Source organism: Schistocerca piceifrons, chromosome 11, assembly GCF_021461385.2.
Source record: "Schistocerca piceifrons isolate TAMUIC-IGC-003096 chromosome 11, iqSchPice1.1, whole genome shotgun sequence".
NCBI classification, from domain to species: Eukaryota; Metazoa; Arthropoda; class Insecta; order Orthoptera; family Acrididae; genus Schistocerca; species Schistocerca piceifrons.
The window spans coordinates 168594500-168622325 of NC_060148.1; the positions used below are offsets into that span (position 1 = coordinate 168594500).

Below are 27826 nucleotides of genomic sequence, written 5' to 3' on the forward strand. Positions count from 1 at the left end.
TCATACTCGTTATTTTTATAAAAGCTGTAGCGAACAGGAGGCACAAACTTCAACATTGACATTATATGACACACTTTCGGAGCTTTGGCGGACCAATCATTAAAACACTAATGTTCCAGAACAGTGTCACTTATTTTCTATGCCCTACTTTTGCCCCACTGCAGACTTATAGTAGTACACTGGTCTGTATCACTGTATGTGAACTGTGCACGGACTTCATGTCATCACTGGAATCTTGCCTTTCAGGAGTTCTCAGTTGTGCCAGAAGTGTTTTCATTTTTGTGGGCTGTTTTGTTAATGGAATTGAACTAACTAAATGTTCTTTCTACTTTTCTACTATATTCCCCATTATTGTCCACTGTCACATGCCCGTTATCTGCTCCAATCTTTTCTCTTTTCTATATTTCTCTTCCGCATTTTACCTTCAGTTTCTATACTTTCACCATTTATTACCAAACTGTCACTTGCTGTGTCAGCCATGTTAATTATATACTGACGTTATAAAGCTGTTCTCCTGCTGGTCAGTTAGCTATCCAGTTAGCCAGTTACAACCCAGGTATCAGAGCGATGCAGGATGCCGCCTTATTCCGTCAGAAGTTTCAGGCTGCTTTGTAAGGCTTATTACCTTATTCTCCTCAGTATTGACATGGAGCTATCTGACATTATGACAGTTCAATAAATGGTGCCAGATGGCCCCAGCTCACATAATATGCACCAAGTTCAGTTTTCATCAAACTGAGGGATACACTTGTATTTCATTAAGCACTTCAATAGTGCTCAGTAGATAGTGAGTCTACTGGGACTTGAAATATTGTCAACTTTCCAAGATACTAGTGAATCACTCAGAGGTAGTGTCCAATCACTCATGGACAAGACGGTATGTCATCCCCCTTACTTTATGAATGCATATGATTTATTTACTGGTGCGTTAATATAATTACTTATGTATTTGCACCTGGAGTGGACGTAAGTAAGGGCAATGCATAACGAAGTATTCTTGTTGTACTTATCTTGTAATTTGCCTGAGTCGGGTAGCTGGTGATTCCTTCTAATTAAAACTCCAGGTCATACAATTTGCAAAGATTTATTTGTTGTTGATAACATTTTTCCAAAGTCGTAGCAGAATACATCAAACTTCACTTATAGTCTGTTTGACAATCCAACAGCTGACAGACCGACTTACTGACTGAAAAGACTTGACTGCAAAGTGAACTCCTAGGTGAACTGACACTCCATTGCCACATTTGCTTATATATATTCCAGACAACGTGTGTTCATTACTTCAATTGTTACACCATCGTGAAATTCATAGTTACAATTAAAAGTTACAAATATACAAAAGGTTGACAATCAGATTACTTACAGCATAAAATATTAGTTCATTACATATGAGTTTAAGGTTAGAAATTGTACGATTTAAGATTGAAAATTAAATATGACTTTTTTACAATAATGTGTTTCATTAATTTAATAAATACAATACTGGCCATTAAAATTGCTACACCAAGAAGAAATGCAGATGATAAACAGGTATTCATTGGACTAATACATTATACTAGAACTGACATGTGATTACATTTTCATGCAGTTTGGGTGCATAGATCCTGAGAAATCTGGCCGTAATAATGGCCTTGATACGCCTGGGCATTGAGTCAAACAGAGCTTAGATGGCGTACACAGGTACAGCTGCCCATGCAGCTTCAACATGATACCACAGTTAATCAAGAGTAGTGACTGGCGTATTGTGACGAGCCAGTTGCTCGGCCACCATTGACCAGACGTTTTCAATTGGTGAGAGATCTGGAGAATGTGCTGGCCAGAGCAGCAGTCCAACATTTTCTGTATCCAGAAAGGCCCGTACAGGACCTGAAACATGTGGTCGTGCATTATCCTGCTGAAATGTAGGGTTTCACAGGGATCGAATAAAGGGTAGAGCCACGGGTCGTAACACATCTGAAATGTAACGTCCACTGTTCAAAGTGCCGTCAATGCAAACAAGAGGTGACCGACGTGTAACCAATGGCACCGCCAGTATGGCGATGACAAATACACGCTTCCAATGTGCGTTCAGCACGATGTCACCGAACACAGATGCTACTGTCATGATGCTGTAAACAGAACCTGGATTCATCTGAAAAAATGACGTTTTGCCATTCGTGCACCCAGGTTCGTCATCGAGTACACCATCGCAGGCACTTCTGTCTGTGATGCAGCGTCAAGGGTAACCGCAGCCGCGGTCTCCGAGCTGATAGTTCATGCTGCTGCAAACATCATCAAACTGTTTGTGCAGATGGTTGTCGTCTTGCAAACGTCCCCATCTGTTGACTCAGGGATCGAGACGTGGCTGCACGATCCGTTACAGCCATACGGGTAAGATGCCTGTCATCTCGACTGCGAGTGATACGAGGCCGTTGGGATCCAGCACGGCGTTCCGTATTACCCTCCTGAACCCACTGATTCTGTATTCTGCTAACAGTCATTGGATCTCGACCAACGCGAACAGCAATGTCGCAATACGATAAACCGCAATCGCGATAGGCTACAATCTGACCTTTATCAAAGTCGGAAACGTGATAGTACGCATTTCTCCTCCTTACACGAGGCATCACAACAACGTTACACCAGGCAACGCAGGTCAACTGTTGTTTGTGTATGAGAAATGGGTTGGAAACTTTCCTCATGTCAGCACGTTGTAGGTGTCACCACCGGCGCCAACCTTGTGTGAATGCTCTGAAAAGCTAATCATTTGCATATCACAGCATCTTCTTCCTGTCGGTTAAATTTCGCGTCTGTAGAATGTCATCTTCGTGGCGTAGCAATTTTAATGGCCAGTAGTGTACAAATGAATCATCGATCGGAAAATATTGCTAACATTTATGTAATATATGCACAAGTTGTTTAACCTCTTTAATGGCTCATAACTTTGAAATATGCATCCAAACGTAAGTAATGGAGTTAATTACATTTGCTGACAATGATCAATTAATTATTTTAGTAATGGTATTAATTCTGGTTTACAAATTTGGGTTTGAAATTATTTGTCACTTGAAATTACGTGAATTTAAATTTAGTTCTTGCTTTTTGATCGATTTACAATAACGTTTTCCAAACTGAACTTTCGAGATCTAATTGCAGTTAATTAACAAAAGTAATATCGATGCTAACATTTTTAACTACTACTTAGCAAATGAATTACATACTGATTATTATAGTTCTGAGTAAATGTTGATGGTTCATAGTGATTATTATGTTACATATTATTTAATTATTTGTAAATTTTGTTTATATATCATTCATAGTATTATATAATACAATTACATAACAGGAAAAGGTGCCATAGTGGCATGTTTTTTATTCTTTGTGTAACAGAAAGTACCGATACCCGGCTACAAATTCTGGGTATTGAATATTATAGTAATGCTGTATGTTACAACGGGAAATAAAATTGAGAGTAGTAAAGCCAAAGGAGAAACACCTAACTCTTGTGTTCAAATATTCCTTGGCAGAGGAAAGTCCAGAATTATTGCCTCACTTTTATTTCGTGCCACTGAGGAGAAAATAGATTTTAGTGGCTGCTGCATTGAGAAACAGCTGAAATCGTTAAAACTGAACAAAGCTCCAGGGCCCGACGGAATCCCTCTCAGATTCTATACTCAATTTGTGGATGAGTTAGCCCGTCTGTTAACTATCATCTGTCTTAGATCCCTCAAACAAAGCACTGTGGCCAGCTCCTGGAAGAGAGCCCAGACGACACCTGTCAACAGGAAAGGTGGCAGGAGTGAGCCACAAAACTGCATCCAATATCCGTGACATCGATTTGTTGTATAATCTTGGAACAGATTCTGAGCTCAAACATAATGAGGTATCTCAAACGGAATGTTCTCTTCAATACCAAACAGCACAGGTTCCGAAAACATCGATCGTGTGAAACCCGACTCGGACATTTCTCACATGACATACTGAAAGTATGTACAATATTTCTCGATTTCAGAAAGGCATTTGATTCAATATCACACCTACACTTATTTTTAAAAAATACAGTCATATGGCTATCAAGTGAAGTTCGTGACTGGAATGAGGATTTTTTGGTAGGCAGGACGCAGCATATAATCGTGAATGGAGATTCGTCAACATGTGTGGAAGTAACTTTGGGTGTTTCCCAGGGAAGTGTGTTGGTACCATTGCTGTTTATGTAGTATATGAATGACCTTGTGGACATTATTAATAGCAACCTCAGACTTTGTGCAGATGACATAGTTATTTGTAATGAAGTACTGTCTGAAAGGAGCTGCATAAATATTCAGTGATAAAATTTCCAAGTGTTGCAAATATTGGCAAATTGCTTTAAATATTCAGCAGTGTAAAATTGTGCATTTCACAAAAGGAGAAAAGCCTATTATCCTTTAATATCCATGAGTCACAGTTGGAATTGGCCAGCCCGTACAGATACCTGGGTGTAACGTTTTGTAGGGGTACGAAGGAATGATCACGTAGTCTCAGTTGTGGGAAAATGCTGGTGATAGATTTTGGTTTTTCAGTAGGATACTGGGGAAGTGCAGCCATTCTACAAAGCAGATTGCTTACAGATCACTCTTGCATACCGTCCTAGAATGTTTCTCAAGTGTGTGGGCCTGTACCAGATAGGACTAGCAGGAGATATTGAATGTAAACAGAGCAGCAGCAACAGCAGCCAACCGGTTGTACACAGTTTGTTTACATTTTTAATTTTAGTGCTATTCTAACTTACTTCTGAGCAGAACTGAACAGTAACTGTTTATTTAGCTATTGTTAGTAGTGCTGCGTAATTTTGTTGCAAGAATTTGCTTATTTTTCGATCTTTTGTCTCGAGTGAGTTTACTTTGTAATGAAGTTTTCTGCCGCAGGCATTGCTAGTGTGGCTTTATGTACTCGATTCAATGACCTTTGCGTATAATAAATATTCGGTAGACCTGAAGCCTCAAATTCTCAGAGTTGAATCTCGTGTTTTGTAAGTTTTTATTCAATTAGTCAGTAGTGCAGTAGAGTTACTCAGCTGTTAGTTTTGAGACCAGTGACCATTCTAATCAGGCTGGTTAGGCACTCAGTTCAGTGCGAGCTGCTGCCTGTGGCACATCTCCGGGGCATCAAGCTACGTATTTAGCTTTTCCTGTGTTTTCTTAATGCTATGTATTTGTATAATTACTTTAGGAAGTTTTCTCTCGCCCTCCTTTTTTGCCCTGTAAGTGTAAATTCAGACAGTCTGTAGCTCAGTTGTCATTTCTTCAGAACAGCCAGCTGCACAGTTCATTGAGGGATCAGCACCCCTTGGGGGTTACACCTTCTACATCTACATCTACATCTGTACTTCGCAAGCCACCCAACGGTGTGTGGCGGAGGGCACTTTACGTGCCGCTGTCATTACCTCCCTTTTCTGTTCCACTCGCGTATGGTGCGCGGGAAGAACGACTGCCAGAAAGCCTCCGTGTGCGCTCGAATCTCTCTAATTTTACATTCGTGATCTCCTTGGGAGGTATAAGTAGGGGGAAGCAATATATTCGATACCTCATCCAGAAACACACCCTCTCGAAACCTGGCGAGCAAGCTACACCACGATGCAGAGCGCCTCTCTTGCACAGTCTGCCACTCGAGTTTGTTAAACATCTCCATAACGCTATCACGGTTACCAAATAACCCTGTGACGAAACACGCTGCTCTTCTTTGGATCTTCTCTATCTCCTCCGTCAACCCGACCTTGTACGGGTCCCACACTGATGAGCAATACTCGAGTATAGGTCGAACGAGTGTTTTGTAAGCCACCTCCTTTGTTGCGTTCCGCACGGATACTCTCAGATATTTTACAGAAGTAACTGCTACCAGTGTTTGTTCCGCTATCATATAATCATACAATAAAGGATCCTTCTTTCTATGTATTCGCAATACATTACATTTGTCTACGTTAAGGGTCAGTTGCCACTCCCTGCAGCAAGTGCCTATCCACTGCAGATCTTCCTGCATTTCGCTACAATTTTCTAATGCTGCAACTTCTCTGTATACTACAGCATCATCCGCGAAAAGCCGCACGGAACTTCCGACACTATCTACTAGGTCCTAGGTCCTTTATATATATTGTGAAAAGCAATGGTCCCACAACACTCCCCTGTGGCACACCAGAGGTTACTTTAACGTCTGAAGATGTCTCTCCATTGATAACAACATGCTGTGTTCTGTTTGCTAAAAACTCTTCACTCCAGTCGCACAGCTGGTCTGATATTCCGCAGGCTCTTACTTTGTTCATCAGTCGACAGTGCAGAACTGCATCGAACGCCTTCCGGAAGTCGAGGAAAATGGCATCTACCTGGGAGCCTGTATCTAATTTTTCTGGGTCTCATGAACAAATAGGAAGGTAACAAATTGCTTATCTAGCTTTCCAGCAGCTGTTATTGTTTACTCTTCAGTTAGTCTTGCTAGGATGGCTAGAATGTGTGCCTGTTGTGGGGATGCAGGAGGAGCTGGTTGCAGTTTGCAGAGAGTTGAACGTGGTTTTATCTGTGATCACTCGCCTTTAGGTTGCTGCCTCAGGGCGTAACGGTGGTGGAGATTGTGGTGTGTCGCACGGGATACCTCGGGTGTCACTCGTTTCGCCCACAGGCTCCGCTTCCGAGGCACCTCGTAGTGCACCCGATGTGTCGGATCCGCCGTCACAGTAGGTCGAATGGCAGGTGGTAATGCATTCGTGTCGCTCGAGGCAGAGGGCCGCTGTGGAGACCGGAGGCCTGACCTCGCCGATAACCCTACGAGTGTACGGCTGGCCACTCCTTCGGCAGAGTCCGAGCAGGTACACGGGGGGAGGGGTTTGCTAGTCATTGGAAGTCCCAGTGTTAGATGCATTTGGAGCCCCTTAGGCGGATAGCGTTTGGGACTGAAATGAAAGCCAATGAACACTCGGTATGTCCGCCAGGAGTCCTCATCTGAGGCGTACTTGCCTGTCGCTATCGAGTGAGCAGACTGCAGTCGTCTGGAAGTGGTGTCTCACGTCAGCACCGACGACGCCTGTCGCGTGGATTCTGAGGCCACCTCAGTTCTTCCGTGCAGCTTGTAGAGGTGGTGAAGACTGCTGGCTTCACACAAGGGGTGCCAGCAGAGCTCACAGTTTGCAGCATCATTCCCAGAGTTGATCGGGGTCATTTGGTTTGAGGCCAAAAGGAGGTTCTCAGCCAAAGGCTCTGTCTTCTCTGTGACAGTCTTGGCAGCAGATATCTGGACCTGTGTTATTGGTGGGGGTTTGCAGGACTCCCCTGGATAGGTCAGGGGTGCACTACGCAAAGGAAGCAGCTACTCGGATAGCAGAGTACTTGTGGAGTGCACACGGGTTATTTTTAGGCTAGGCGGTAGTTTGAGGTACTCCACTGCGAACTACGGGTACAACCGTGCATACGGGATAGGTTCCCAGGTATGTGTGTGGCTCAAAGACTTCTTAAGTAATATTATCCATTATGATGTCCTCGACGGTGAGTGTTTATGGGAGGTGGGGTAATGTCAGAGCTCCCCAGGGAAGTACGATAGGAGTCTAGCTATTTTCGGTATACACGAATGATCTGGCAGACAGGGTGGGCATCAATCTGCAGTTGTTCGCTGATGATGCTGTTGTGTACAGGAAGGTGTCGAAGATAAGTGACTGTAGGTTAATACGAGGTGACCTAAACGAAATTTCTAGTTGGTGTGATGAATGGCAGCTGGATCTTAATGTAGAAAATTGTAAGCTAATATGGATGAGTAGGAAAAACAATCTCGTAACATTCAGATGCAACATTGGTAGTGTCCTGCTTGACACAGTCATGTTGTTTAAATATACGGGTGTAACGTTGCGAAGCAATACGAAATGGAACGAGCGTGTGAGGATTGTGGTAGGGAACGCAAATGGTCAGTGTCGGTTTGTTGGGAGAACTATAGCGAAGGGTAATTCATCTGTAAAGGAAACTGCATATATGATGCTAGTGTGACCTATTCTTGAATACTGCTCAACTGTTTGGGATCTGTAGCAGGTCAGATTGAAAGAAGCCATCAAAGCAGTTCAGAGGTGAGCTGCTAGATTTGTTGCTGGTAGGTTCAATCGGCATGCGAGTGTTACCGATACGCCTCGGGAGCTCAAGTGTGAACCCCAGAGGGAAGACGACATTCATTTCAGAGAACACTACTGAGAAGATTTAGAGAACCGACATTTGAAGCTGACTGCAGAACGATCATACTGCTGCCAACATATTTTCGTGGAGGGACCACGAAGATATGAGATGAGAAATTAGGGCTCGTATGGAGGCATATAGACATTTGTTTTTCTTTCACTTTATCTGTGAGTGAAACAGGAAAGGAAACGACTAGGTGTGGCAAAGTATACCTTCCACCACAACTCGTATGCTGGCTTGCAGAGTATGGATGTAGATGTAGATGTAGATGTAGAGAAGGGGAGCATGAATGGTCACACAAGTTTTTTTCATGACCTGTGCAAGAGTGTCACCGAGATGCTGAAAGGACTGAACTGGCAGACTCTTGATGAGAGATGGAAACTGTCCCAACAAAGTTGATTTACAGTATTTCAAGAATCAGCTTTAAATGATGATTCTAGGAATATACTACAATCCCCTACATACCGCTCATATAGGGACTGTGAGAATGAGATCATATTAGTTACCAGTACACAAAAGCACTCTATCAATCATTCTTCCTGCGCTCCATACGTGAATGAAACTGGAAGAAACCATAACTGGTACAATGGGACGTACCATCTGCTGTGCACTTCACAGTGGTTTGCAGAGTATAGATGTAGTTGTGGCTGTAAGTGACCTCAAAATTATTCATTGTTTTCATCGTGGCAGCAATACCAGCAACCGTTACGAAATTGTTTGGAATGAAAAACAGCCCACAGTTGCACTAATTATGTTTATACCACATCTTGACCATGGTTTCAACTATAATAATATAGCCTTCTTCAGGAATCCTAAAAAGTGACCAAAATAACATGTAGACCAGTAATACAATGTATACATAAACTTCTAAGATTATGTATGTGATAAAATATTACTTACATGAGCTTTTAAAAATGAAAAACGTCTTAGCCCAGTGGCTGCGTCACAATGAATAAAATAACTTCAACAGACATAAGCCTGTTTCAATCATAAGTGAAACTGCATATGGCACAGAAATGTTGACTAAAGTGTTACAGGATGGGTGTTTAGGAGCATTGTGTTTCATAAAGGGTGGAGGAAGTTTTTAGGTGTGTGGAAGGTGGAATATGTCATTGAGGCATACTCAGGGAACTACTAAGTGTTGGGGGAGGGGTTGGATAATTTTGGTAGTCACTTTCTCAGCTATAGGTAATTCTGGAATAGGACAAGAGTACCTGTGATACTTTCCTGAGATGGTGCTGGGAATGCCGTTCCAACTGTTGAAACCCCATAAAAGGCAGGGCCACGTGTGAAAGCAACTATCCTATATACCAGTTGTGCTGCAGTTACTATGCAGCATTCTGTGTGGGCACGAGAAGTAACCTACTGTGTACTTGCACAAATGGCCACTGCCAAACTGCGGCAAACCACAAACTCGACCGTCCAGTTGTCGAACCTGCTGCACGCCACAATACAAAAGACTTTAACAGCTGTTTCACTGTGCGAGCCATTTGGATTCTCCCTTCCAGCAGGAGCTTCTCTGAACTATACAGGTGGGGACTGTCTCCCCTGTGCTCCACACCTCTCCTAACTTGCTCCCACTATCTCACCTTACCTTTCTCCTACTCTCTTCTGCCCACACCACTCCTCCCCTGCCCAGACTGTCTACTAACTCCCCCCCCCCCCCCCCCCTGCAATCCCATGCAGGATGCAGCAGATATTCTCTCTCTCTCTCTCTCTCTCTCTCTCTCTCTCTCCTTCCCTCTCCCTTCCTCTCTTCCCTCCCTGTCTCCTCCTTCATCTCCACCTTCCTTTCCTTTCCTCCCCTCAGTACTTGTCTCTGCCTCTTATATGCTCTCCCCTCGGATGAAACCTTGTTGTGCAGGCACTGTGTCATCTGTCAAAGCAGCTGCCTCACACCACCCCACTACCCTCTCTTCATCTTGTATCCCGTTTCCTAGCCCCTTCCCTCCATCTGACAGCCAGCTGCTCCCAATAATTAAGTTATAATTAACAGTCAGTCTCACTGTGGCCACAGGTGTGTATACAGGGTGGCCCACTCAAACCTTCCTGATTTCAAAGAGAGGGGGGGGGGGGGGGGGGGGGACATGATACGACAATGAAAAATGCACCACATCGTAGAGCATCTCAAAGAATTTATTTATTTATCACAACACACCTCTACATGTGAACCATTTGCAGCACGAAGAATATCAAGTATTCAATTTCTTGCCAAGTTCTTTGTAACACATTGAAAAATATATCAGTTCAACCACTTGTTTATAGTGTAAAACACTAATATTGATGCGTTTCGGAAGTCAAACTTCCATCATCAGAATAATAAAAAGTAAAAGAACCTGTTAACACTCGCTAAAATGGAACATGCACCGGGCGCAATAAAATTGATAATAAAATTAAAACATTGTGGCTACTTCCCTTTTTGCAGCCAGATCTTCCAAGGTGCGTCTCCACATAGTCGTCAAAATATAGAAAACTCTAAAATGGTGTCGCCTATGGTGTTCAACTTCCAACCACACGGCTCTCTCCTCTATCGTCGTAAACCGCCTGTGCGTTTAAGTTGATACCACACACCACGTAGCCAAACACGACACTGAAACGTGAGTGAGCTCACGCGTTCCAAGGACCTCATGAAATGATGGTATCCTGCCAAATGCTAAAAATGTAGTTACTAAAAGAAACCAGTGAAATGTTTGAAAAAGTTATTTGTATCACCAGTTAGCTGTTCATTCAGTGTGTTCTGATTATCCACGCTATGTATCATAATTTCCAGCTGTTCTAGTAGATTCAGCTTTTTGCCTTGTCCTGTCTATGTAAAATAACAAGATCCTGATCTATTCCCAACATGGGGTGTCCCGTTTCCCAAATATGCGTGGCTACAGCTGACTTTTCAAAATTATGAAGCCGTAAAGCATCGCTATGTTCTTTGTAACATACTTTAAAGGACCTACCAGTTTGGCCTACATAGCTTGCCTTGCACGTGTTACACTGAATTTTATAAACCCCAGCTCTCTCATATTTATCGCTTTCCTGCTGTAAATTATTTCTTAGTTTAAACTGCAGCGTATTATTGGTGTGAAAAGCGGTATCAACTTTAAAAGGTTTGAAAATGTTAGCCACTTTTTGCGAAATATCACCGAAGTATGGTATTGTGACTCTCGTAATATTATTTGCGGTATTCTTCCTTGCATTCGCGCGCTGTTTCTGTGGTATTAATTTATTGACAACGTTTTGGTGATATCCGTTAGCTCTGCGTAGTTGTTTCACGATATTCAGCTCAGTCATTCTGTCTTCTTCATTCATAGGGACTCTAAAGGCTCCATCTATCAAAGATCTAAAAGCAGAAAGTTTCTGGATATTAGGATGGCAGGAATTATTTTGTATCAACACATCAATTGTGGTTGGTTTCCTAATATTTTAAAAACATGTTTTGTTTCCTAATACTTAGGTCGAGAAATTGCAGTTCACCATTTTCCTCATCTTCCACAGTGAATTCAATTTTACCATGTAACTCGTTAAATTTATTTACAATTTCTGCAACTTATTTTTCTTGTCCATCAATAAGCAGCAGCGTATCATCTACACAGCATTTGTAATATACAAAAAGAAAAAGAGATGCACCTTGGAAGACCTGGCTACAACAAGGGAAGTAGCCACGATGTTTTAATTTTATTATCAATTTTATTGTGCCCGGTGCATGTTCCATTTTAGCGAGTTTTAACGAGTGCTTTTACTTTTTATTATTCTGATGATGGAAGCTTGACTTCCGAAACGCGTCAATCGTAGTGTTTTACACTATGAACAAGTGGTTGAGCCGATATATTTTTTAACATTGACATTCACAACCACAACCTCTCATCCAGTATGGATATAATCAAAGTTCTTTGTAACATTTCCTCCGTTATTGTTGCAATCGCATTAGTGATACAATGTCGCAACATAGAAATATCGTCCACTTTGGTCACATACACGTGGTCCTTCGCGAATCCCCACATTAAGAAATTAAGCAGCATAATGTTAGGTGAACGTGGTGGCCAGGCAATGGGTCCTCCGCGTCCGATCTGACGATTGGGAAATTTCGTATCCAGGAACTTGTGAACACCCGTTGACCAATGCGGTGGAGCTCCATCTTGTTGAAAAATGATGTTGGGTTGCAAATCTTGTATCTGAGGGTTCAGAAGCTGCTCCAACATGTCGAGATACACTGACCCATTCTCTATTTGTTCCGCAACGAACAACAGTCCAACAATCGTGTCATGCAATAGCTTGCACCGGACATTTAGTTGAGGGCTATCACAAACTTGTGAATATTATTCCTGTTAACCCTTCCTGATTGATGAAAGGTTGCCTCATCTGAGAATAAACATCTTTCCAGGAAGCTGGCGTCCATATCAATACCCTGCAGCATGTCTGCAGCAAATTGTTGTCGGCGTGGTTTGTCGTTTGGCATCAGATATTGTAGAATTTTCACTTTGTAAGCACACATACGAAGACGCTGGTGAACCACACGATGCGATGTTGATCGAGAACATAAAGTTGCCTAGATGCTTGACGAATTGACTTGTGCAGGCTTCTGAGAAAAGTTTGTCTGATGTCTTCCACTGTCTCTTCTGAAACTCTGTAACGTGCACCACCAGAATGTTGCCGGAAACTTCCTATAACATTCCTTAATTGTTTTCACATCATACACTTGACGATAATTTTTTTGCACAGAAATCAGTGATTTTGTTTCTGCAAACCCTACTACTGCTTGTGTGCACTGCTGTGGAGTCACCATTTTCACTTCATGCGACCATGCTGCACTCTGGCGACAATACTTGAGACTTCTGACGCGGGAATATAGATTCTTTGAGATGCTCTACAATGTGGTGCATTTTTAATTGCCGTATCTACTGTGGTTTTTCTTTCCTAGGTCCTTGAAATCAGGGAGGTTTGAGTGGGACACCCTGTATTTTGGGTATCTCTCTGGTTTGCGTGTGTGTGTGTGTGTGTCGCATGTCCGTATGTACCACGTATCAGTCAGTTTTTTTTTTTAATGTTCAGTTCTGTTATTGTGCTGAAGATTACATATTTCTTCCTCTTTCCATGAACTATAATCGATGCAGCTAGTATCTTCTCCACTCCTGAATTTCTAATGAAGCTAAAGCTATATCTGGGATTTCCTGAGGAAGTGGTGTTGGCCCACTGCTGTTCTATATCTATTTAAAGAATTTGGAAGACCATTTTAGCAGTCCAGATGATGTCATAATTTACTGTCTAGTGAAACCATTAGAAGAACAAAATGAATTACAAAATGATTCAGACAAAATATCTTCACGGTACCAAAGGTGCCAGTCGACCCTGAAAAATAAAAGATGTGAGCTTCTCCGTGTCATCATCATCAACATCATAACAGTGTTGTAGAGTTTCCAGCTGCTGGCTTTGACTGTTTGGAACATAGGCCTCCACATCTGCTTCTGTCTTCCCACCGTCTATCCATCTCCACCTTGGTCCAGGCTGCTCCTCTCTTTCACTCACTGTCCTTCACTCTTTCCTCTCCCCGTCTCTCAGTTTTTTTCACTTTCCTTTCATATTACATATCCATCAGGATATCTTCTTCTCCTCCATTCGCTTAACCCGTTTATGCTACCTAAGCCTCAATTCTTCTGTCCTATGCTGTAATGCTTCCCCTTTCACTAAATACCTGATCCTTTCATTCCTCAACCTGTCATCAAGCTGGATAGTGCAGTGTTTAGCACACTGGACTTTCTTTCGGGAGGACGACACTTCAAACTCTTGTTCAGTCAGCCTGATTTAGGTTTTCTGTGATTTCCCAAAATCGCTCCTTTCAGAAGGACACGGCCAGTTTCGTTCTTGATGCTTCCCCTAATCGAAGCCTCTGCTCCATCACTAATGACCTCGTTCTCGACAGGATGTTAAACACTGATCTCCTCCTCCTCCTCCTCTATCCAGTATAATTTCCCAAGAACTGCACCTCACTACCTTGTATTTTGCTTCTGTCTCTTCCTTTACTTACCCAATCTCCGAGGCACACATCGCAATTTGAACCTAGTACACTCGATGTACACAGTGCACTCACATCCGTGTGACCTTCGCCTACGTTTGGCGTCAGCGTGCAGTGACGACTCACAGGTGTCAGGTGGCAGCATTAGTAGTGAAAGGTAGAAAGGGCGTTCCAAAAGTTTTGCACAGTTGTCTCTTTTTTTTTTTGCAGGAGGAGACTGAAATTGTTTGTGAACAGACTTGGAACATCTAGCTATACATTGAGACTACTCAATGTAGCATCCATCAGCTGTGACACATCTGGCCCAACATTCTTTCCGTGATGTAAATGCACTTTGGTAACACTCTGGGGATTGACTTTTACACCATTGCTTGACACAGGAAATAAGGTCTTTCTCACTGTCACATGTTTTACTGTGCAGGTGGGCCTTCAGACGACCAAAGAGGTAAAAATCAGACGGAGCCAAGTCCGGACTGTAGGGTGGATGAGGAACAATTTTCTGACCCATTTTCGTGATTTTCTCCTGCATCATAAGGGCTGTACGGTGTCTGGCATTCTCACGGTGTAGTCCGATGAGCTGACCCTGAAGCTGTGGTCTGTGAGTCTTGATGGCACGTCGCAGTTTGTCCAATGACAAACAGTAACGGTCCCGGTTAATTGTGGAACCGGGTTCCAAAAAGTCAATGAAAATGACATCACACTGGTCCCAGAAGAAGGAGGCCATCACCTTTCGGCCTGCTGTTCGTCAAAGTCTCGTTTTGTTGTACTGAGGGGAACCCGGATGACGCCATTCCACAGATTGGGTTTTGCTCTCAGGTTCGGACAAAAACAACCGTGTTTCAACCCGGGTAATGACGCCGTCAAAACACTGTTTCCACTCTCCAGTAATGGTCTTCACGAGACCCTCGCACACATTCTTCCTCATTGTCTTGATTTCACTTGTCAGTGATCCAGGCACAGATTTTTCTGTACCCTAGTGGCTGTACCAGTAATACCACACTACCCACTGACGAGGAATTTCAGCAAGCTGTCGTGTCATCACACATCTGTCATTTTGGATGATTTGCTCTCCTTATTCACATCACTCACTGCCGTCGATGGTCTACCGCTTCGTGGATTGTCCAGTAGAGAGAAATCACCTTCTTTAAACCTCTGCAACCACTGCTGAATACTGCTGCGATCCACTGTGTCTTCCCCATAAACAGGGAGCAACTTCCTGTGAATCGATGTGACAGAGTCATCGCCACTCTTGAAGAGGAACTCCATCACCGACCGTTGTCGCAACCTGACATCTACTTCACACTCCATTATGACTCACCTGTAAATAAATGAAAATACTTTCGTATACCAACTTATAGCTAAATGTTCAAAATATGGTCACAAAAAATTTCATTCTCTTCCTGCCAAAAATGAAAAATTAGAGATGACTGTGCAAAACATTTTGAACGCCCTTTGTGTATAAATCGGTGCAGTGCAGTCATTATCGTAATGCAGAAATGGAGTGATTTATCTCAGGTGCAAAAGATCACGACTGTTAGGTTTCGGCCCGAGAGTGGAAGCATTTCTGAAACAGCTAAGTTTGTAAACTATTTGTGTTCTGCCGCGGTCGAAATATATCGTGCGTGGCAAAATGTCGCAATCCGAAACCGGCACAGAGGCAACTGCGTGTTCCGAGGGTTATTATGACGGGAGTGAACGACATCTGCGGAGATGTGTACGGGTGAGCAGACGTGCAACCGGTGGGTAGTCGACCACCCCGATGAACCTAGGGGCTACTAACAGTGTCTCTCCGATGACCGTTCGGTGAATGTCGGTGCATACGGCCTTCACAGGAGACATTTAATTCGTGCACCCGGACTGACTGCTGTTCGGCAACAGAGGTTGTAATTTGCATGCCAATACCGCAGCTGGATGTCCGGTGATCTGCATTAACTTCTGGCGCTACAAAGAATTTCTCCCACCGTCCTTACGTCTCAGTCCCGTTGCTCTCCCATTCGTGGAGACAACAAAATTTTTAGGTGTTACATCTGACAGGAAACTTAGCTGGTCTCCACATGTCATATTTGGCTGCCCGTTGTACCCGTTCTCTAAATGTCCTCCGTGTTCTCAGCGGTACGTCATGGGGAGCAGATCGAACCGTGTTACTTCGCCTATATCGGTCGATCGTCCGATCAAAGCTGGATTATGGGAGCTTTGTATACTCCTCTGCACGGCCGTCCATCTTACGCCACTTCAACTCTATACTAGTCCCTTCGAGAGTCGTCATGCTGAAGCCGGTGAATTGCCACTAACCTACCGACGCGATATACTGCTTTGTCGGTATGCCTGCCGGCTATTGTCAGTGCCCGACCACCCGTCTTATCGTTCCTTTTTTGACAACTGTCTCGACCGTCAATAGGGGTTGTATGTATCTGCCCTGCTACCCCCTGGAGTTCACTTTCGTCGCCTCCTTCAGCACCTTGATTTTTCACTCCCTGCAACCTTTCGAGTGGGCGAGAGCCAAACGCCACCTTGGCTCCAGGCTCAGGTTTGCGCTCACCTTGACCTCAGCTCGCTCCCAAAGGAGGTTACCCCCGCTTCAGTATACCGCTCCCACTTTGTCGAACTTCATTCGAAGTTCATTAATATGTTCTTCATTTATACAGATGTCTCTAAGACCGATGATGGTGTCGGGTGTTCCTTTATTGTTGGGGCACACAGTTTCAAATACCGGCTCCATGGCCATTGTTCGCTCTTCACAGCTGAGCTATTTGCCCTCTCAGGGTGTCTACGACCCGGGACAACTGGGAGATCCAGGAATAACTCAGTAATTTTTTCATCCAGGAGGAAACCAGGAAAAACCCGGGATTTTTTTAGAATTCCAGGAATTTTTCGTTGTTTAAGTTTTCAGTTAATTTTTTGTAATTCTGACTGGTAAGAACCGATACTCTAACAAAGCATATTACTGTATCCAGCTACTACAGAATAATACTGCAGCATTAAAACATGAACAAGAGAGGAGAAACGAAAATAAAACTTAAATTGCAAAGGAAATGCGCCATATAAAATGACAGTGCTCTTACAAGCGTCTGCCAACAGCAGAATATGTCAAAGGCCTTTTAGTACCTTCTCCTGCTCCTGGCTACTTTTAGTACCTTCTCCTGCTCCTGGCTACAGAAATTTGTCTGTTGGCTGTCTAAGTAGCAGTAGCAGTAACCAGCCACGTGGTACCCGGAAAAATTTACTGGCGCGCCCAATCTGTCAGATTCACGCGTGCGCAGCAGGCCCGTATCTAGGCAAACCGGGGTATCTGAACCGGGTGGCAATTTCGGGGGGAGGGGCAAATTCATATTCTTGAGGGAAAATCCTTGTTTCACATAGCATCTAGCATCCAGAGCATGTCAGTCTATCGATGATTCATATGATTTTGAAACACACCCCTGCTGGTATTTGAACACATTCTAATTGATTTCTGAATGAATTAGTTGATTTTTGAATGCGTGCATATTGTACGTGATGTCTCTACCAACTGCAGACAAAATGGGACGGGGCTATACGAGCTGAGCGGAATAAAACCGAACCGGAGAATGCCAACTGCTGCTTGTTTATGTGGTTGATTCGGTTTGCAAATGTTCAGCGTTGTTATAATCACTAGCGAAATCCGTAGATTCAGACTACCAGAGTGGAAATAAACGACTAACAGGAATAACGTGTAAGAAAGATTACATATTATCTCCTCGGTGTATCCAAGAAAGTAAAATTTTGACAGAAAATTTTTGTCCAGATCATTACACTAGAGAGTGCCAGATGCAGTCCCCGGCTAGCAGCCGCTTAAGTTCCATTCTGGAAGTAGCGCGGGAAACGCATTTTACGAACTCGTAATAACGCCTAACCGGTGAATAATCGCTGGATAACTAAACCGGTGATTGTGGCAGGGTTAGTAAAGTTAACCGGAGAATGAGTTTTGACAGTCGTAGGAATAGTTACAGAATTAGTGATGACGAGACTGTTTGTTAGAATGAGGAAGGAGAAGAAACGGGGACGTCAAACAGATTATGGAATAATATGACGTTTCCAAATTTATACAAAAATTTCGTTCTACTACTTTTTGGTCTCGTGCATGAGAAACTGAAGCATATGTATGAAATTTGAAACTATTTCCTAACATAAAGCTTTTTGATTGTAGTATGCCAAATAGGTATTTCATATTGGTACTTTGTGAATTATATTCTGTTGTACTACAAAAATGATCGTTATTGCCAAAACAGTCTCACTTATTTGGTGTGTTTTACAATTGCTGCAATATTAGAAAGGCCTATTTTGTTTCATCCAGCAACAGGGGCAACATAGATGTAATCAGATCGAGAAACCACACCAGGGTTAAGTACTATTTCTATTAACAGCTTTTTCAGTATTAGACAACGCTGCTGTATAAAACCATATCCATTCAAAGGATACGTCTTACAGTTCCGAGAGAAAGTATGCTACTACTTTACACAGAAAAAGTGTATTTTCATCCGGAAGAAAATTTATTTTTAACCGGGAGATCAGGTAAAAATCCGGGCATTTTTTTTTCCTTGTCCGTGTATACACCCTGCCTCTACCAGGCTGTTCTTTACACCCTGCTGCCACCGACATTCTGCTTATGTCATCTGCTCCGATTCCCTGAGTGCCATCCAGAGCCACAGTGATCCGTATCCAGTTCACCCTTTCGTGCACCGGATCCAACGCTCTCTTCAGCAGCTGGCAGACGACGGTTCTCCGATTAACTTTATGTGGGTTCCTGGCCATGTCGGTATCCCTGGGAATGAAACTGCAGATGTCACGGCCAAGGCTGCGGTCCTCCATCCTCGGACAGCTTCTTGTTGTGTGCCTTCATCTGATTGTTGTAGCAAGGTCATTTGTCAGCGCATTTTGTCACTGTGGCATGCCGATTGGGCTGCACTTACGGACAACAAGCTTCGGGCCTCGAAACCTCTTCCCACGGCTCGGACGACCTCTTCACGCCCTTCTCGGCGGGAGGAGGTCGTTTTGGCCCGGTTACGAATTGGACACTGCCGGTTCAGCCACCGCCATCTACCGACGGCTGTACCGGTGCCATTCTGCCCGTGTGGGCGATTGCTGACGGTACTCCACATTTTAACATCCTTTCCGAATTTTAATACACTGCGCGTTGATATTGGCCTGCCGTGTACTCTGGATGAAATTTTAGCGGATGACCCAGGAGCAGCTGCTCGCATTCTTCGTTTTATCCACTTGACAAACCTGTCTCAGGACATTTGATTATGCTGTTTTCTTTTAATCCCTTGCCTGTTAATGTGCTTTTAATAGTGTTGTCCCTTTTAGTTGCTGTTTTAACATTGTGCCTCGCATTGCATGCAGTGTGTGAGACGAGCCACTGCGTACGTGTGTGGTTCGAAGAACACCGAGACGAGTTTACCGTACTCCCCTGGCGACCGGCCTCCTAGTGCTGTCTGCTACACGTATGCGAAGTGCAAGTTATGTAGTAAACATCTCCCATATGTTCTTAATATTATAGTTCTTAAATTTGAGTGTTTTTTTTTTCTCTATTTATGTGGTTCATTCATGCTTTTCTGTAACTGTAAAGTGTTGTCAGGCAGCCTGTAGCACAGTTTTCATTTCTGTTTAACAGCCAGCTTCATCTCTCCTAAGGTGTCAATCTCCACAGCTGACCCTTCAGGAGGTTAGCAAGTTGCATATCTAGATTTCTGTCTGCACTTTCAAAAGTCACTTTTTCACTTAGTCTCGCTAGTATCGGTAGGACGTGTGCACGCCGTGTGCAGATGCGAGACCGGCTGGCTACAGTTTTTGAACAGCCGAGTGTTCTTTTGGCAACGGTCAGTCGTCTTCAGACTGCTGCCTCGTGTATAGTGGTGGCGGAGATTCTGACATTGCACGAGTTGTCTCAGATGTCGCTCGTTTTGCCCCTGGGTCCGCCCTCACAGCAGGGTGAGTGGTGGGCGGTAACGCGTCTGCGACGCTCGAGGCGGAGGCCGGTGTGGAGACTGGCCTCCTGGCCCCACCTCTTCACTCTGCGGCTGGACAGCTGGCTGGGTCCGAGCAGGCACACGCGGGGAGGCTTTATAAGTTATTGGAAACTCCAATGTTAGGTGCACTATAGAGCCTCCTAGGCAGATATTATTCGAGGCCAGAAAGAAAGTCGGCGTGCACTCGGTATATGTGCCAGGGCGCCTCATCCGAGACGTGGAGGAGGCCTCGCCTGCGCCTATCGAGTGTACGAGTTGCAGTTACCTGCGAGTTGTGGCTCGTGTCGGCACCGATAGTGCCTGTCGCGTGGGTTCTGAGGCCGTTCTCAGTCAGTAAAGGCTGCCGGTGGAGGTAACGTGCGAGTGGAGCTCGCAATTTGCAGCACCGTTCCCAGAGTCGGCGGGGGTCCTTCGGTTTGCAGCCGTGTGGAGGGCCTCGGCCAAAGGCTTTGTTGTCTCTCTGACATTCTTGGTTGCAGTCTTTTAGACTTGCATTATCCTGTAGGGAATTGCAGGGCTTCCCTTTGATAGGTGAGGGGTGCACAGGGCTTCCCTTTGATAGGTGAGGGGTGCACAGGGCTTCCCTTTGATAGGTGAGGGGTGCACAGGGCTTCCCTTTGATAGGTGAGGGGTGCACAGGGCTTCCCTTTGATAGGTGAGGGGTGCACAGGGCTTCCCTTTGATAGGTGAGGGGTGCACAGGGCTTCCCTTTGATAGGTGAGGGGTGCACAGGGCTTCCCTTTGATAGGTGAGGGGTGCACACACAAAGGTAGCAGCTACTCGGTGAGCAGAGTGCTTGTGGAGTGCAAATGGGATTTTTTAGGCAAGGTGGTAGCAGAGTGTTTCCAAATTTACTGCCCTTCTCATGCTCAAATCATTTTCAGAACTGAGAACTGGCTGAAACTCGAAATAGGAAGATCTGAGATGTACAGTGATTCGTGGCATACGTATCGAAAAGGCGGATTCGACACCGTGGGTTGGGATGTGATATAGCAGTCGACAAAAATATTTTCTCTACTGATGTAGAATTTCAGTGTGACAGTTACTGTATCTGGTCACGTATAACAGCCTTAGATGAAATCGAAATAATTGTCGGACGCTTTGACCGGCTACCCGATTCCGCTGTGACGGTTTTAGAGTCATTTGTACAAAGTCTTAAGGTCAGCAGTGCAGAAATACCCAGATCGTGCAATATTAGTTGGAGGTGATTTTAACCTACCAAGTCTAGACTGGGACATTTACAGATTCATTGCAGGGGGTACAGTGTGAAGTTCTTTTGAACACATTTTCTAAAAACTGTCTTGATCAGCTAGTTTGACAGCCCACTTACAGTAGAAGTATTTCAGACCTCATAGCTACAAGCACGCCTAACCTAATAGACAGCATCAGTATAGAGACAGGAATTGGTGACCATTATGTCGTCATAGCGAGTTTTGGTTGCTAAAGTTAATAAATCAGTCGAGAAGGGTAGGAGAGTATTTCTGCCAGAAAGATCATATAGACAGTTGAAACTTACTGGCAGATGAAAATTGTGTGCCAGATCGATACTCGAACTCGGGAGATTTGCCTTTTGTGGGCAAGTGCTCTACCAACTGAACCATGTCTCCGCAATATCCGTTCGTTCAGGAGTTCTAGTCCTGCAAGGTATGCAGGAGAGCTTCTGTAAAGTTTGGAAGGTAGGAGATGAGGTAGTGGCAAAAGTAAAGCTGTGAGGACGGGGCGTGAGTCGTGCTTGGGTAGCTCAGTTGGTAGAGCACTTGCCGGCAAAAGGCAAAGGTCTCGAGTTCGAGTCTTGGCCCGGCACACAGTTTTAATCTGCCAGGAAGTTTCATATCAGTGCACACTCTGCTGCAGAATGTAAATCTCATGCTGGATATAGACAGTTGTTAGAATCCCACTGAGACAATGAACTGACATCATTTAGTTCCATTATGATGGATGTAGAGGAATTAAGGGCAAGGTTTAAATGGATTGTAAATCCTTCTCTGAAGAAGGATCTGCCAAGTAAGTGGATTAAGGATGGAAAAGACCCACTGTAGTTTAACAATGAAATTCGAAAAATGTTGATAAAGGAAAGGCTGTTGCACTCTCAGATCGAAGGAGAATGTGCAAATGATGACAGGCAGAAGTTAATAGAAATTTGTGTGTCAATAAAAAGACAGATGCACAAAGATTACAACAGTTACTACCGTGATACCTTAGCAGTGTATTTTGTCGAGAAACTGAGAAAATTCTGGTCCTAAGTAAAATTGATAATTGGATATAAGGCTTCAGCCCAGTCACTTGTTGACCAGTCTGGTGTGGCAGTAGAAGACAGCAAAAGTGAAGAAGTAGTTTTAAATTTCGCATCTAAGAAATTGTATACACATGAGAATCGATCAAATGTACCGTCATTTGACTGTCGCATCGACTCCCGTGTTGAGGACATAATAATAAGCATTTCTGGTGCAGAAAAACAACTGAAAGAGTTAAAAGCAAATACGTTGCCAGATCCAGATGGAATCAAAATTTGGTTTTACAAAGAGTACTCTACAGCATTGGTCCCTTATTCAGCTTGCATTTATCGCAAATCTCCTGTGCGGTGCAAAGTACTAAGCGACTGGAAAAAGGTGCAGGTGACTTCTGTGTATAAGAAGGGTAAAAGAACGGACCCACAATAATTACAGACCAATATCCCTAACTTCTGTTTGCTGCAGAATCCTTGAACATATTTTCAGTTCAATTATAATTAACTTTCTTGAGACTCTTAATCTTATGTCCGCAAATCAATATGGTTTTAGAAATCCTCATTCTTGTGAAACTCAGCTTGCCCTTTTCTCACATAATGTACTGCAAACATTGGATGAGAGGCAATGGACAGATTCCGTATTTCTAGATTTCCATAAAATATTTGACACAATGCCACAAAGCTGAATTTGAACAAAGTCACAAGCATACACAATGGGTTTTTAGGTATGTGAGTGGCTCAAAGATTTACTGAGTAAGAGAACCCAGTAAATTGTCCCCGACGGTGACTCTTCGTCAGAGACGAGGGTATTGTCAGGAGTGCCCCAAGGAGTGTGACAGGGGCGCTGTTACATTATACGAGGTCTGTCTAAAAAGTATCCGACCTTTGATTCCACCCCCCCCCCCCCCCCCCCCCATCCCCCCCCCTTTCCAGGTCAGATTACAGGAAAATATCGAAGTAATTCGAAGGCGGGCTGCTTGGTTTGTTACCGGTAGGTTCGAACGACACGTAAATTTTCTGGGGATGCTTCAAGAACTCGAATGAGAATCCCCAGATGGAAGGCGACATTTTTTTCCGATAAACACTGTTGAGAAAATTTAGAGCACAAGCGTTTGAAGCTGACTGCCAAACAATTCTCCTGCCACCAACATGCATTGCGCATAGTGGCCGCAGAGATAAGATTAGAGAGAGTGGGCTCGATACGGAGGCACAGAGACGGTCGTTTTTCCCTCGCTCTGTTTGTGAGTGGAACAGGGAAGCATATGACTGACAGTGGTACAGCATGCCCTCTGCCACGCAACATGTGGTGGCTTTGCAGTATGCTCGTAGGTGCAGACGTAAGCCACTAGGACGGGCTGCTTGCACCGCAGATCTTCAGCCCAGAAACCTAGCGCAGCTGGCCACATCGCGGAGTCGGCACAGCTGGACACCCCTGTCGGTATCTGCCCAAATGTCGTTTGCACACTTCTTGCACGTCTCACTGTGGGACTGTGATTGCTGTGTTCGGATGAGGGCTGAGTTGGCATCCCTTCGCTCACAGCTGCAAGCGGCGCTGACTTCGGTCGCGCAGCTTGAGGCTGTTGCCAATGGGCACCACTGTGGGGAGCTGGACTTGGGTATCACGGGGATGTCAACCTTGTCCCATCTGTCCCCAGATCGGTCTTCCGCTGTGGTTGCCCCGGTTGCTGCCCGCAGTGGGGCTGAGCCCTCGCCTGTGGTTGACTGGGAGGTCGTTCCAAGGCGTGGCAGGCAGCGAAAGACGTCCCCGGAGGCTGATCAGAAAGCCTCCCCGGTGCGTCTGACAAACAGGTTTCAGGCACTGTCTCTGGCTGAGCATGATGCAGCTGCCTGCCCTGTTTCAGAGGATGATTCTCAGCCTTCAAGGTCCGGGCAATTGCAGAGGGTGGGCTTATTGGTAGTTGGGAGCTCCAATGTTGAGCGCATAATGGGGCCCCAGGGGTATGGCAGCTAAGGAGGGGAAGAAATCCAGTGTGCACTCCGTGTGCATTCCGGGTGGAGTCATTCCTGATGGGGAAAGGGTCCTTCCGGATGCCACGAAGAGCACAGGGTGCAGCCAGCTGCAGGTGGTGGGACATGTCGGCACTAATGACGTGTGTCGCTTTGGATCTGAGGAAATTCTCTCTGGATTCCAGCGGCTATCTGATTTGGTGAAGGCTGCCGGTCTTGCTTACGAGATGAAGGCAGAGCTCACCATCTGCAGCATCGTTGACAGAACTGACTGCGGACCTTTGGTGCAGAGCCGGGTGGAGGGTCTGAATCAGAGGCTCAGACAGTTTTGCGACCGTGTTGGCTGCAGATTCCTTGACTTGCGCCATAGGGTGCTGAATAGGTCAGGAGTTCACTACACTCAGCTGGCGGCTACACGGGTAGCGGAGGCTGTGTGGCGTGGACTGGGCAGTTTTTTAGGTTAGAAGGCCTCGGGAAAGTACAGGGTGGGCTGCAATCTCAAAGGGTGCATGACAAATACAGGACGTGCTTGGATCAAGGAACAGTCGGAATTGTAGTTGTAAATTGTTGTAGTTGTGCTGGGAAAGTCCCTGAAAGCGCTAATAGAAAGCACAGAAGCTGAAATCGTTATAGGTACAGAAAGCTGGCTAAAGCCTGAAATAAGTTCTGCAGAAATTTTTACCAAGTCTCAGACGGTGTTCAGGAAAGATAGATTAGGCAGAATTGGTGGTGGAGTGTTTGTGTCTGTCAGTAGTGGTTTATCTTGTAGTGAAGTTGAAGTAGATACTCTGTGCGAATTGGTATGGGTGGAGGTTATACTTAACAGCCGAACTAAGTTAATAATTGGCTCCTTCTACCGACCCCCAGACTCCGATGATATAGTTGCTGAACAGTTCAGAGAAAATGTGAGTCTCGTAACAAATAAATACCCCACTCAAATACGGTTATAGTTGGTGGGGACTTCAACCTTCCCTCGATATGTTGGCAAAAATACTTGTTCAAAACCAGTGGTAGGCAGAAAACATCTTCTGAGATTGTCCTAAATGCTTACTCCAAAAATTATTTTGAGCAGTTAGTCCATGAACCCATGCGAATTGTAAATGGTTGCGAAAACACACTTGACCTCTTAGCCACAAACAATCCAGAGCTGATAGAGAGCATCATGACTTATACAGGGATTAGTGTTCACAAGGTCATTGTAGCTAGGCTCAATACCGTTTCTTCCAAATCCACCAGAAACAAACGCAAAATAATTTTATTTAAAAAAGCGGATAAAGTGTCACTAGAAGCCTTCCTAAGAGACAATCTCCATTCCTTCCGAACTGACTATGCAAATGTAGACGAGATGTGGCTCAAATTCAAAGATATAGTAGCAACAGCAATTGAGAGATTCATACCTCATAAATTGGTAAGAGATGAAGCTGATCCCCCATGGTACACAAAACAGGTCCGAACGCTGTTGCAGAGGCTACGGAAAAAGCATGCGAAGTTCAGAAGAACGCGAAATCCCGAAGATTGGCTAAAATTTACAGCCGCACGAAATTTGGCACGGACTTCAATGCGAGATGCCTTTAATAGGTTCCACAACGAAACATTGTCTCGAAATTTGGTAGAAAATCTGATGAAATTCTGGTCGTATGTAAAGTACACAAGCGGCAAGACGCAGTCAATACCTTCGCTGCGCAGTGCCGATGGTACTGTTACCGACGACTGTGCCGCTAAAGCGGAGTTATTGAACGCAGTTTTCCGAAATTCCTTTACCAGGGAAGACGAATGGAATATTCCAGAATTTGAAAGACGAACAGCTACTGCCATGAGTTTCTTAGAAGTAGATACCTTAGGGGTTGCGAAGCAACTCAAATCGCTTGATACGGGCAAGTCTTCAGGTCCAGATTGTATACCGACTAGGTTCCTTTCAGATTACGCTGATACAATAGCTCCCTACTTAGCAAGCATATATAACCGCTCGCTCACCGATAGATCTGTACCTACAGATTGGAAAATTGCGCAGGTCACACCAGTGTTTAAGAAGGGTAGTAGGAGTAATCCATCGAACTACAGACCTATATCATTGACGTCGGTTTGCAGTAGGATTTTGGAGCATATACTGTATTCAAACATTATGAATCACCTCGAAGGGAACGATCTATTGATATGTAATCAGCACGGTTTCAGAAAACATTGTTCTTGTGCAACGCAGCTAGCTCTTTATTCACATGAAGTAATGGCCGCTATCGACAGGGGATCTCAAGTTGATTCCGTATTTCTAGATTTCCGGAAAGCTTTTGACACCGTTCCTCACAAGCGACTTCTAATCAAGCTGCGGGCCTGTGGGGTATCGTCTCAGTTGTGCGACTGGATTCGTGATTTCCTGTCAGGAAGTTCGCACTTCGTAGTAATAGACGGCAAATTGTCGAGTAAAACTGAAGTGATATCAGGTGTTCCCCAGGGAAGCGTCCTGGGACCTCTGCTGTTCCTGATCTATATAAATGATCTGGGTGACAATCTGAGCAGTTCTCTTAGGTTGTTCGCAGATGATGCTGTAATTTACCGTCTAGTAATATCATCCGAAGACCAGTATCAGTTGCAAAGTGATTTAGAAAAGATTGCTGTATGATGTGGCAGGTGGCATTTGACGCTAAATAACGAAAAGTGTGAGGTGATCCACACGAGTTCCAAAACAAATCCGTTGGAATTCGATTACTCGATAAATAGTACAATTCTCGAGGCTGTCAATTCAACTGAGTACCTGGGTGTAAAAATTACGAACAACTTCAGTTGGAAAGACCACATAGATAATATTGTGGGGAAGGCGAGCCAAAGGTTGCGTTTCATTGGCAGGACACTTAGAAGATGCAACAAGTCCACTAAAGAGACAGCTTACACTACACTCGTTCGTCCTCTGTTGGAATATTGCTGCGCGGTGTGGGATCGCTGCGCGGTGTGGGATCCTTGCTGGGTGGGATTGACGGAGGACATCGAAAGGGTACAAAAAAGGGCAGCTCGTTTTGTATTATCATGTAGTAGGGGAGAGAATGTGGCAGATATGATACGCGAATTGGAATGGAAGTCATTACAGCAAAGACGTTTTTCGTTGCGGCGAGATCTATTTACGAAATTTCAGTCACCAACTTTCTCTTCCGAATGCGAAAATATTTTGTTGAGCCCAACCTACATAGGTAGGAATGATCATCAAAATAAAATAAGAGAAATCCGAGCTTGAACAGAAAGGTTTAGGTGTTGGTTTTTCCCGCGCGCTGTTCGGGAGTGGAATGGTAGAGAGATAGTATGATTGTGGTTCAACGAGCCTTCTGCCAAGCACTTAAATGTGAATTGCAGACTAATCATTTAGATGTAGATGTTTTGAGGTCCGTCCGTGCGCCTTGACAGGCTTCTAACACACTTCAGGAATGCTTCTGCTTGCGTCCCCCACTAATTTATTTCTGGGGTATCTTTCATTCTCCTGCATTAAGCTTCCCAAATA

The 27826-nt window shown here is 44.4% G+C and overlaps 1 protein-coding gene across 4 annotated transcripts in view; it reads left to right on the forward strand.

Moving 5' to 3' along the window:
• Positions 1-27826, forward strand: part of LOC124719917 (zinc finger protein 436-like) — a 223562-nt gene that overhangs the window by 191716 nt on the left and 4020 nt on the right. The gene's annotated exons all lie outside the window — the stretch shown is intronic.